Below are 11,195 nucleotides of genomic sequence, written 5' to 3' on the forward strand. Positions count from 1 at the left end.
TTTGATTTGCACTGGTAAGTTTTTTAAATAAGGGGTGATTATTCCCCTTGGAAATGTAAAGTCTACCTGAAGAACCAATAAGTAATTTTATTAAATCAATACTTATCAAGAGCTGACTCTGTACCAGAAGACCAGAATGATGCCTGTGATTGACATGGAAGAGGCAATGATAAAAATAAAATGATAATAATAATAATCTCTGTGCTCACAAGTTCAGAGATAACTGGACGAAGTGTGCAAGTCAAGAAACAATTGCTGCACCATATGTTAGGGCATGAAACTGGGCATGATAAAACAGGCATATGGAAGAGACCAGAAAGTCAGGAAAAGCTCCTTGCAAACCAGCATGTTACAATACAGCTTGAAGGATGAGAGATTATCTAGGCAAATAAACAAGAAAGAGAAAGATGTTTTATGAGACAGAGCTGTAGATAAACAAATAGTAGTAAAGTAATATCCTAAAAGCTAAATTGCCTACTGTAACTATTCAACTTCCAAAATGTATCCATAATTGCCATTTAAGCCACAGCAGCTGATGTAGAAGTCATCCTAAATATAAGTTTCTACTGTTGTGCAAAGTGATCTTCATAGCTATTAAGCAACATAAGGCAACTGTGTCTGATTCCAAAACATGAAGCCTATGTTCTTTACCTCTAATATTGCTACCTTCCTGTACATTTTTTTTTTCTTTGAAGGTCAACTGAGCGCAAATGACCCTGTTGCATAAACACGTTTAAGGACACGGGGCAACCAAAGCAATATTGAGTAATTCAAGAGAAGGTACAAGAAGATATAAGCTCAGCTGAAGAACCAGATAAAAACCTGCTCTAAATCCACTTGGAAAGGTCTCCCTGAATCTATATCCCAGCTGTGTACCAAAGGCATCTCAAAGAACAAGACTTTCTGCAAAACTGTAGAGTGGAATTTTCTTCCCTCTGAGGTTTAAGAGAGCAAGTCATCAAGCCCGCAAAACTGTAAGAGTACCATCAGATTCATTTTGAATAAGCAAGAGCATAATTTCACTTATGGTTTGGCAGTAGCTGGTAATTTATGGATTTATCTATTTTAACAATGTATTAACAGCCTGTAATTTTTAAATCAAAAAGGTTAACAAGTTTGAGTTGTCACTGCTCATTTTCACATCTCAAGAAAGGAAGACTAATGATTCACACAACATCCACTCCTTAACTGAATGTCTGGCATAGTGAGAGAAAGTAAAATGCCTTCAGGTGTGTGGATACTACACTTAGTTCTCCCCTAACTTGACTGGCTTTGAAAAAGGTACAGATCTGAGTCACACTCTCAATGATAACAAAAATAAAGAAACAATACTCCAGAGGTTAAGGTCCCAAAAGAGAGCCCCCGGAATCACCTAAGAGCCCTCCTCCTTCAGGAGGAATCCTGAATAGGAGACGGGCTACAGGAGGGACCCAGCTCAGCTTCTCATGGCTTCACCTTCTCCTCCCGCCCGGGCCGAAGCCAGTTTCTCTCACAGGATGCACAGATTCCTGAGCCTTCCCCTGGGAAACTGACTGTGGTAACTAGAAACAGACAGTTGAAATAGAAAACACAAGAATTCCCACCATTAAAAACAGAAATCATAAATACTCACACATTTGCTTTTTTTTAACATGTCACTAAAAATAACAAACACTTTATTTTTAACCAGTGATTATATTCTATGTATGTATTAAGCTTCTGAAACTTTCTGCAGCATTCAAGCAAGTTAGATATTTCTGGAAGCCCCAAAGTAACCAGTCAAGAATGTTTCAAAATGTGAACTTAAGGTATAACTTAAAGTGATAGAATGAGGCCACTGACACTTCAGTTATACCCACCTGTCACTTCTGCAGCTGTTGCAGCTCCCAGTTCCACAGTAGTCACATATGGATACAGCCCCCTTTCACTGGGCTTCCCAAACTTCTCCCCAAAATGTGTGAGTGTAGCTGACTTTTCCAAAGTTTGAAGCTATAAAAGTGATTTATGTCAGAACAAGTGTCAAAACCAGATATTAGGCAACTGTGTTCTCTAAAGACTTTAGCGATCCTGCCACAAGAAACTATTTACACCTCCCTAACTTGTTAAAGACTTTTTTTTAAGAGACCTGATGTGCACCATGTTACATGACTCCCTTCTCCAACTTCAGATTACTATTAACATTTTATGCACAGTATTTTATCCAGCAACTTATTTCACTTTAATAGTGTAAACCATGCCCTGATGTTTCCACTCAACCAAAGTGGACTACATAGCCACCTTCCTAGAGGAAATTTTTTCTTTCCTAAAGGAACTCTAGGCCAGCTGTTTGAAAAAAAAAACCTGAGAAAAGAATTTTTCCCACTAAAGTAACATAGTAATATTGTTAAATTTAATCAGTTTTGAGAAGTTATCATGAACAACATTGATAAGGCAAATAAAGACCTAAGGGTCTTGTTAGTTCTAACCTAAGGGATGTTAGTTCTATAAAACCCTTACTTCTATCGAGTGCCTTCTCTTTTCAATATTATATTGTGGAAGAACAGTGATGAGACAAATATGTAAACTCTGGAGGTTATAGCCCAAAATGGGTGACAGATCTTTTCTTTTTTTTTAGAACACAGACACGAAACTTGTGGTAGATGATACGAAGAACATGACTGAGTGTGACAGTAAAGAGCAATTAGGGAGGGACTTCTCTGGTGGCCCAGTGGCTAAAATTCCACACTCCCAGTGCAGATGCAATTAGGGAGGGACTTCTCTGGTGGCCCAGTGGCTAAAATTCCACACTCCCAGTGCAGATGGCCCAGGTTCGATCCCTAGTCAGGGAACTATAGTAGATTCCATATGCTGCAAGTAAGAGTTCACATGCCACAACTGAAAGATCCCACGTGTGTCAGCAAAGATCAAAGACCCCGTGTGATGCAACTAATACCTGTGCAGCCAAATAAGCAAATATTTAAGAAAAAAAAAAAAAAAAAGAGCAGTTAAGGGGACTTGCTTGGAGAGAATGGTTAGGAAAACTGTCTCTAAGGAAGTGACTTGGGGACCAAGCCCTATGAAATGGGAAGATGGTGGACCCCATCTGAAGTCTCATTTTCCAAGTATCACTAGCAGGACAGGGCTCTGGGGAGGAAAAGGAGAAAAAGAAAGAAAGTCAGTCTGGCCACCCAGCAACACTTCTAGTCATAAATGCACAGACCTTTTCTTCTTCTGCGTCCTCCCTTTACAACAATGAGCGATGACCTTATCCCAGAGAAAAGTGTAACAGACCATATACAATCCTACAACTCTGCAGACCACCCACTAAGGAATAACTCACTTTTTGCTTATTCTCTCTTAAGCAAGGGCTTCTTTTAAGTGTAAGTTTTAAATACTGCATGGTGGTGATACTGCGGAAAACATCCACCAAGCCCTCAGGATACACTGGGGAACTGTAAATAGTGGTCCATCTGCAACTCATTTGCTACCCCTTTAAAGAGGAGACTAATGACAAACTTTTGACTGATGGCTAGTTTGTTGTTGTGTTTTGTTTTTAATTCTTGCTTATTGGTAACAGAGTAACCCAAAATGCTATACTTAGACAGGAGCCTGTGGCAGTTATTTGATAAAATATAGCAACTGACTTTGTGATAACAACCAAAATCACCATACAAAAGCCTTTAGAAAAACATATATGAACATGATAGTTTCTGCAAGAAACATTTTTATTCATGAGTTGGTGCAGCTCTGATTGGATTTAAAGGAGTTCAAAGCTACTTCCCTTTCTATTCCAACTGATGAGTGACTTCTATAATGAACATCACTGAGGCATCTGAACTCTATAAGCAATCTCTCTTGCACCAGAAATGAAGGTTCTAAGTTGCTTCTGTCATGTCCAACTTTTTGCAAGCCCATGGACTGTAGCCCACGAGGCTCCTCTGTCCATGGGATTCTCCAGGCAAGGATACTAGAGTGGGTTGCTATTTCTTCATGGATCGAACTTGTGTCTTGTATGTCTCCTGCATTGGCAGGCAGGTTCTTTACCACTAGCACCACCTGGAAGCCCCCTAAGTGAAGGTAGACATGGATATATGGAACAATTCTCTTACAGGGCCAATTTAACTTTTTGTTTGTTTGTTTCAATTAGAAACACTTGTCTCACCAAAATATCTTCATAAAAAATGAGCAGGGGAAAGGAGATAAAACCATAATGACAATTACAACAGTGCAAATCTTGATGTCAGCACACCTAAAGAGAAGAGTCCATCAAGGCTAAGGAACTTTCAGACTACAGGCCTGTTTAAAAAAATCATGGAACATAAGGGAGGAGCTCAAACGCACTGGAGAAGTCAAGATCGGGAAATTATTACTTCTTCTAATGAAGCCCTCAACAACTCTCCTAAGTCTTTTTTTTGAATATGAGGTGGGTATGCATATATTACCTGAAAAGCAAATCAAATTCCTTGTTTTTCTCTACCCGTCCTTATCTGTAAAAGGGAAAAGTTGACATCTTTAAAAGTAGTGTCTGCCCTTAAGTGAGCATATCCACTCACAGATGAGATTCTTCCAGGTGTTATCTCCCAGACTGCTTGTGTGTGGTGTATGTTAAGTTGCTTTAGCTGTGTCCAACTCTTTGCGACCCTATGGACTGTAGCCCGCCAGGCTCCTCTGTCCATGGGATTCTCCAGGCAAGAATACTGGGGTAGGTTGCCATTTCCTCCTCCAGGGGATCTTCCTGACCAATGGATCGAATCTGTGTTTCTGATGTCTCCTGCAGTGGCAGGCGGGTTCTTTACTACGAGCGCCACCTGGACCCACCAGCCTGCTTCTTATTGTTATTACATATGTTTTGCTTGTTTGCTTTGGCCACATTGAGTAGCTTGTGAGATCTCAGTCCCCCAATTAGGGATCAAAACCACGCCCTCAAAAGGGAACTCACAGGATCCTAACCACTGGACAACAGCAAATTCCCAACTGTTATAGTTTATAACAAATATATAAATATCTTGAAAATGTTTTCACAGTGACCACCAATAAGAAACCCATGCCGTTACTCAAGTGGCAATTAAGTCTAGCCTATCAGTTCGTACAAAACAGAGAGAATGAGGCTATTCAGGTGGCAGGAAGGAGAGACCTGGGGATCCTGAGAGCAGCATCACTAACACTCTGGGAATGTGCACTCAAGCTTAGCACCACTTAGCATGTGCACTTCCCACTTAGCACCTGGTGCAAGCGGGAAGCAGGGGACTGGCGAAGAGTATCACTCACTCATAGGAGGAGGAGCCAAACAGCAGCTGAGACCCTCTGTAGACTGGGCCCTTCAGAGTCAGTGTAGAGTGAAGCAGTGGTCAGCCCTTCCAGAAAACCATAGCCCATGTTATAGAGCTGTTGTTGCATTTTGATAAAGCAGAGGTTATCCTTCAACCCGGGAGAGAGGAAGACCTAGTTTGGGTTGGAGTGGCAAGAGAGGGTCACCAACTAAGCCCTAGTAGGAGACACAACAGACTCGAGAAATGCAACACTGAAGAGGACGAGCTAATTCTAGCCTCAGCTCTGCGGCTTCCCTGCTGTGTGATCTGCAGCAGCGTAACTCACCTCTCAGTCTGCATTCCCCTGTCTGCCAGTGGGGTTCGATAGTAATATCCACCCAGTGGATGTTTTTTTTCTTTATAACTCAAAGAGTTAGTGCATGTAAAGTCCTTCTTTTGAACACTGCCCTCCAAAAACTAATAGTCATTATTTGGGAGGTCTTTAGCATGTACCCAGCACACAGCTGAGCAGTTTACATGAGCGATTATCTCATTTAACCCTCGTACATATTTTACAGTGTATAGACATTTAGAAATCAAGAAACTGAGGTACAGAGAGGTAAGCTAATTTGCTTAAAGACACACAATCGGCTGTCAGTCTGATTGCTGCTCTTGTGTTCTTAAACACGATGATGCAGTGATACAGCTAATTCTCAGGTTTGCTCCATAGTAGCATTTCAGTGCCCAAAGGTCTCATTGGTTTGCTTTTATTTATAAAACAGTAAATTGCACTGGCTACAAAAATAGTATTTTAAAATGAAATTCAAAGCTATTTTTCTTTCAATTGGGGGAAAGTAGCACATAAAATTTTTTCTGAAAAAATTCTTTATCCAAAAGACTATGCACCTTTAACACATATTATCTTGCTATAACATCACAACAAATCTATAATGCAGGACAGGAGACTAAGTCTTGGAGATTTTGATAGTAATACCAGTAACCATTTACTGACATGCTATTCAAGCACTGTTTCAGGTATTTCAGGTCAAGTCTAATCCCCATAATAACATGAGGAAGTGCCACCCTCACTTTCAGACATAAAAAACATTGTAACTTGTAAACAGCTCAAATCCTGAAGTGATGAAGCTGGGGTCCAAATTCAGGTCTTTCTCACCCTTCAAGCTGTACTTTTTTTGGTTCAACACAAAAAAGCACTGTTTTAAATAAATGTCTCCTTACTCTTTCCTAATTGTACCCTCCCTCTCCCTAACTCTATCATCGCCCAACTTCTAGTCATGCCTGACTGAAGCATTAAAAATGCCTCTGGATTTGCTTCCTTTAAATACACCCTCCACACTGCCAACAGAGTTACATAAGTATATATTTGACTATGAATGCTGTTCTCTGCATACTTCAAGTCTCTTCAAATACATCAGCCTATGAAGCCCTCCAGAGCTAGCCCTGATCAAGCTCCCAGAAACCTAACACCTCATATTTTACTATTAATATGGGATAATATAGGGTTCCCCCCACTCACCCTGTTGTTCATTCATCACTACCTTTGTGCTCTCTATGGCAGGAACGATCTTCTGACCTTCCAGTCATTACCTTCTCTCCACCCAAACCTGGCCACACATGTTCCCCCCTAAAGAAACATCCTGGACATCTCCTCCTTCAGAAATCATGCCCACCCTTTATTCCTCAAGCCGAATAAGGAGAATCTCTTTCAAACTCACAGTACCCTGTATATATTAATATTTCTCTCACATTATTTCAAAATATTCTATGTACATCTATATTTCTCTGAGACCATATTTCATTGAGCTTTGTTTCTCTGGTACTTGGTAATAGTAGGAATTCAGTAAAGAATTTGTTGAAATAAACTGAATCAACTTGCCCAAGTATAATATTTAAGAAATAGAAGAAGCACGACTTTAACTTGCTGTGTCCAGTGCTCTGTTACATCCAAAAATAAACACATCTATGCAGTAAGGATTATACTACACCGTCTTTCTTGAAACAGAAATTGCAATTATTGTCCTCTTGGCAGCAAATGACAAAGAAATATTTTTAGACAAATTGTAAACCTTTGGTATCAATATGTGGTAAACCCATGCTAATTTCTAGTGTTCAGTTCACCTCAGTTGCTCAGTCATGTCCAATTCTTTTTGACCCCATGGACTGCAGCATGCCAGGATTCCCTGTCCATCACCAACTCCTGGATTTTGCTCAAACTCATTGAGTCGGTAATGCCATTTCTAGTGTGGATCAGTGTATTTCTCAACTGTCTGTGATACAGCAATAAACGTTTACATCTAAATGAAATATGTTCATACTAACAATGACCTTTAGTAATTGCATAATTACTGTACAGCCTGGTACTATTTACAGACATCCAGTTATGAAGTAAAGATTCAGAATCAAGGGAGCAATCTTCCTTGGTAGATTCTCAATAGAGACATAAAGTGAAAGTGAAGTCGCTCAGTCGTGTCCGACTCTTTGCGACCCCTGGACTGTAGCCTACCAGGCTCCTCCGTCCATGGGATTCTCCAGGCAAGAATACTGGAGTGGGTTGCCATTTCCTTCTCCAAGGGATCTTCCCAACCCAGGGATCGAACCCAGGTCTCCCACATTTCAGGCAGACGCTTTAACCTCTGAGCCACCAGGGAAGCCCTAATAGAGACATAAAGACTTAAACAAAACCCCAAAACATTAAAGACCTTCCACAAAACAACCAGTTAAGCATATCTTAAATGAATATTACCTTCTAACTTTGAATAAGGAAAATGAAGAATATTTTATCTACTACTTGTAAGGGGTAAACACATGTGAAATACTGGAAAAAATAATTTTAAGTCAAGTCCTCGATTCTGATACTGTCTCCTTGCTGGATTTCAAATTAAAATACTTTCCCCACTGGGGGACATGCCTCTCTGTACTTCACTGGATTCTCTCCTTTCTCTAGCTCTTACATGTGAGTGTAACCTGAATAAAGAATGGGCAAAGGACTTGAACAACTTTCAAAACAAAACAGACAAATTATGAACAGATGTGTGAAAACATGCTCATCATTAATCATTAGGGAAACACAAACCAAAACCACAATGAGTTACCACTTCATACCTGTTAGGATGACTATTTTCAAAATACAAAAAAATACCCAGTGCCAGAGAGCATGTGGAGACCCAGGCACCCTTGTACACTGTTGGTGGAGATGTAAAATGGTACAGGCACTAGGTACATTGGTATGAAAGTGAAAGTGAAAGTCGCTCAGTCATGTCTGACTCTTTGTGACCCCATGGACTACATAGTCCATGGAGTTCTCCAAGCCAGAATACTGGAGTGGGTAACCTTTCTTTTCTCCAGGGGATCTTCTTGGCAGGAGAAGATCTTCTCCAGGGGATTGAACCCAGGTCTCCGGCATTGCAGGCAGATTGTTTACCAACTGAGCTATCAGGGAAGGTAAAATGGCATGGAGGCTGCTAAAAAAATTAGAAATAGAACTACCATATGATCCAGCAATCTCACTTCTAGGTATATACTCAAAAGAAGAGATACTTACATTCCCATGTTCTTTGTAGCATTATTCATAATAGCCAGGATATAGAAGTAACCTAAATATCTACGTGGGGGTGTGTGTGTACTCAGTTGCTTCATTCATGTCCAACTCTTTGCAACCTCATGGACTATAGCCTGTCAGGCTCCTCTGTCCATGTGATTCTCCAGGCAAGAATACCGGAGTGGGTTGCCGTGCTCTCCTCCAGGGGATCTTCCTGGCCCAGGGATCAAACTTGCGTCTCCTGCATTGCAGCTGGATTCCCTACTGAGCCACAGGGAAAGCCCAATTTAAATGTCTTATCAACAGATAAATGGATAAAGAAAAGTGGTATATATGTATGTGTGTGTGTATATATATATATACATATATATACATATATATGTACACACATATAATGAGATATTATTCATCCTTTAAAAAGGAGGAAATTCTGCCATATGCAACAACATGGATAAATCTGGAGAATATTATACTATATTAGTTATATATTATTATTATATAAACTAGACAGAGAAGGACAATTCATGGTTCCATTTATAAATGAGATCCAAAATAATTAAAGTAATTGAAGCAGAGAGTAGAACGGCAGTTGTTAGGGACTGGGAGGAGGCAGAAACAGGGAATTGTTCAAGGCATATAAAGTTTTAGTTATGAAATATGAATAAGTTCTAGAGAACTGCTGTACAACATAGTGCCTGTAGTTAACAGTGCTGTATTGTGCCCTTAAAATTTTGTTACAATCTCATGTTAAGTGTCCTTACCAAAATAAGTTTTTAAAAAAAGAATCACATTATTCCCAAGTTTGTGATTTTAACCCATTTGTCTTCTCCATTCTCTTCTCCATTCTCTTACAAATGCCTTTTAGTCAATAAGAAGTGGACTTAAGGGTACCTTAGCTTCAGCTTCCCAGGTGGCTCAGTGGTTAAAAAAAAAAATTCTGCTTGCCAATGCAGGAGCCACAGGGGACACTGGTTCAATCCATAGATCAGGAACTACAAAGCCTGTGGGACACAACTACTGAACCCACATGTTGCAACTACTGAAGCCCATACGCCTATAGTCTGTGCTCTGCAGCAAGAGAAGCCAGCACAGTGAGAAGCCTGTGCATGGGAACAAAAAGTAGCACCTGCTCACAGCAACTAGAGAGAGCATATGCACAGCAAGGAAGACTCAGCACAACTGAAAATAAATAAATAAAATTATTTTTAAAAAACCAGTACAAGTAGATAAATATGGAAGGAGTTCTGTTAGAATACTGGCTCATATTTCTTTGAATACTTCTAACTTCATGATCAAAAATAAAAAATCACATAATCTATTACTACAGGGTTCTCTTTTTTTTAAGCAATAAGCTAAAAACTTAATTAGGTTCCCATTCAGTTTTATGGAAAGCAAAAAGTTAGGAATTGTTTGATATGCAAATATACTTTTACCCATTATACTAAAATATAAATCTTACGTACCTTCTCAAATTATCTTGGCTACTTCCTCCTTTTCATGCCTTGGTCAACACTTTACTTACATAAAGTCAGTCCTCCACTTTCGTATTTGCATGAAATACTACACTTCAAGGCATGGAAACCGGTTTTCCGAGCAGCCACTGAGATGCAATAAAGAAGTGAGATCATTATCGAGGTAAACCTTGACCAAGGGGAAGAGGATATGGGGAGAGGTTAAGGAGAAAATGTCCCCCTCCTTTCACTTTTTCTTATGGTCTACTTTGAGTTGAAGTTCCTTCTTTCAATCTTTCTAGAAAAGTCTAAAACACTGAGTGAACAGTGACTAATAATGTCTCCTTTGTGGTTCTTTATAGTAAAAGTAAGGCAACACACATGTCTTTGCCTCACTTCTCCTTTTCCCTTACCTTCACTGTCTTAGGCTTCTACTTCCCAAATACAGTATTAGCGCTGCTAAGAACTGTGAAGGGTCTCACCTTGCTTATGAGCTAACAAGTGAACCTGCCATGGTTACACAGATGCTGAGGGAAGACATGAGGTCCTTGGTGTGACACAAAGGACTTTATTATCACAGCAGGCAACATGAGCTTTATGGTTATATGCTCCCCTTGCCAACCAAGTCACATGCAGACACTTCGCACACAGTATATTTGTGGCACAGCTGAGAAAAAGTAAGTTTGGAAAACCCCAGTATTTTAAAGGGGTACCAGGAACTCTGCCTAACATTTTCCCCACATGGGAATATTATCTTTACTCAGTTCAGTTCAGTTCAGTCTCTCAGTCATGTCAACTCTTTGCAACCCCAGGGACTGAAGCATGCCAGGTTTCCCTGTCCATCACAAACTCCCAGAGCTTACTCAGACTCATGTCCATAGAGTCAGTGATGCCATCCAACCATCATACCCTCTGTTGTCCCCTTCTCCTCCCGCCTTCTATCTTTCCCAGCATCAGGGTCTTTTCAAATGAGTCAGT

General features: G+C 40.1%; 1 long non-coding RNA gene across 1 annotated transcript in view; it reads right to left on the reverse strand.

The window, feature by feature from the left end:
- The window catches only part of LOC145537389 (uncharacterized), a 52,266-nt gene extending 41,630 nt beyond the window's left edge, over positions 1-10,636 (reverse strand). Inside the window, exons 1-2 of the long non-coding RNA XR_014076390.1 lie at positions 10,599-10,636; positions 10,230-10,366 (exon numbers count right to left, since the gene is read on the reverse strand). This is a non-coding gene — a long non-coding RNA (uncharacterized LOC145537389). The remainder of the gene's footprint in view (positions 1-10,229; positions 10,367-10,598) is intronic.
- Between the last annotated feature and the right edge of the window lie 559 nt (positions 10,637-11,195).

This window comes from Giraffa tippelskirchi, chromosome 1 (assembly GCF_054371585.1).
Source record: "Giraffa tippelskirchi isolate mGirTip1 chromosome 1, T2T-mGirTip1v1.2.pri, whole genome shotgun sequence".
Taxonomy (NCBI): domain Eukaryota; kingdom Metazoa; phylum Chordata; class Mammalia; order Artiodactyla; family Giraffidae; genus Giraffa; species Giraffa tippelskirchi.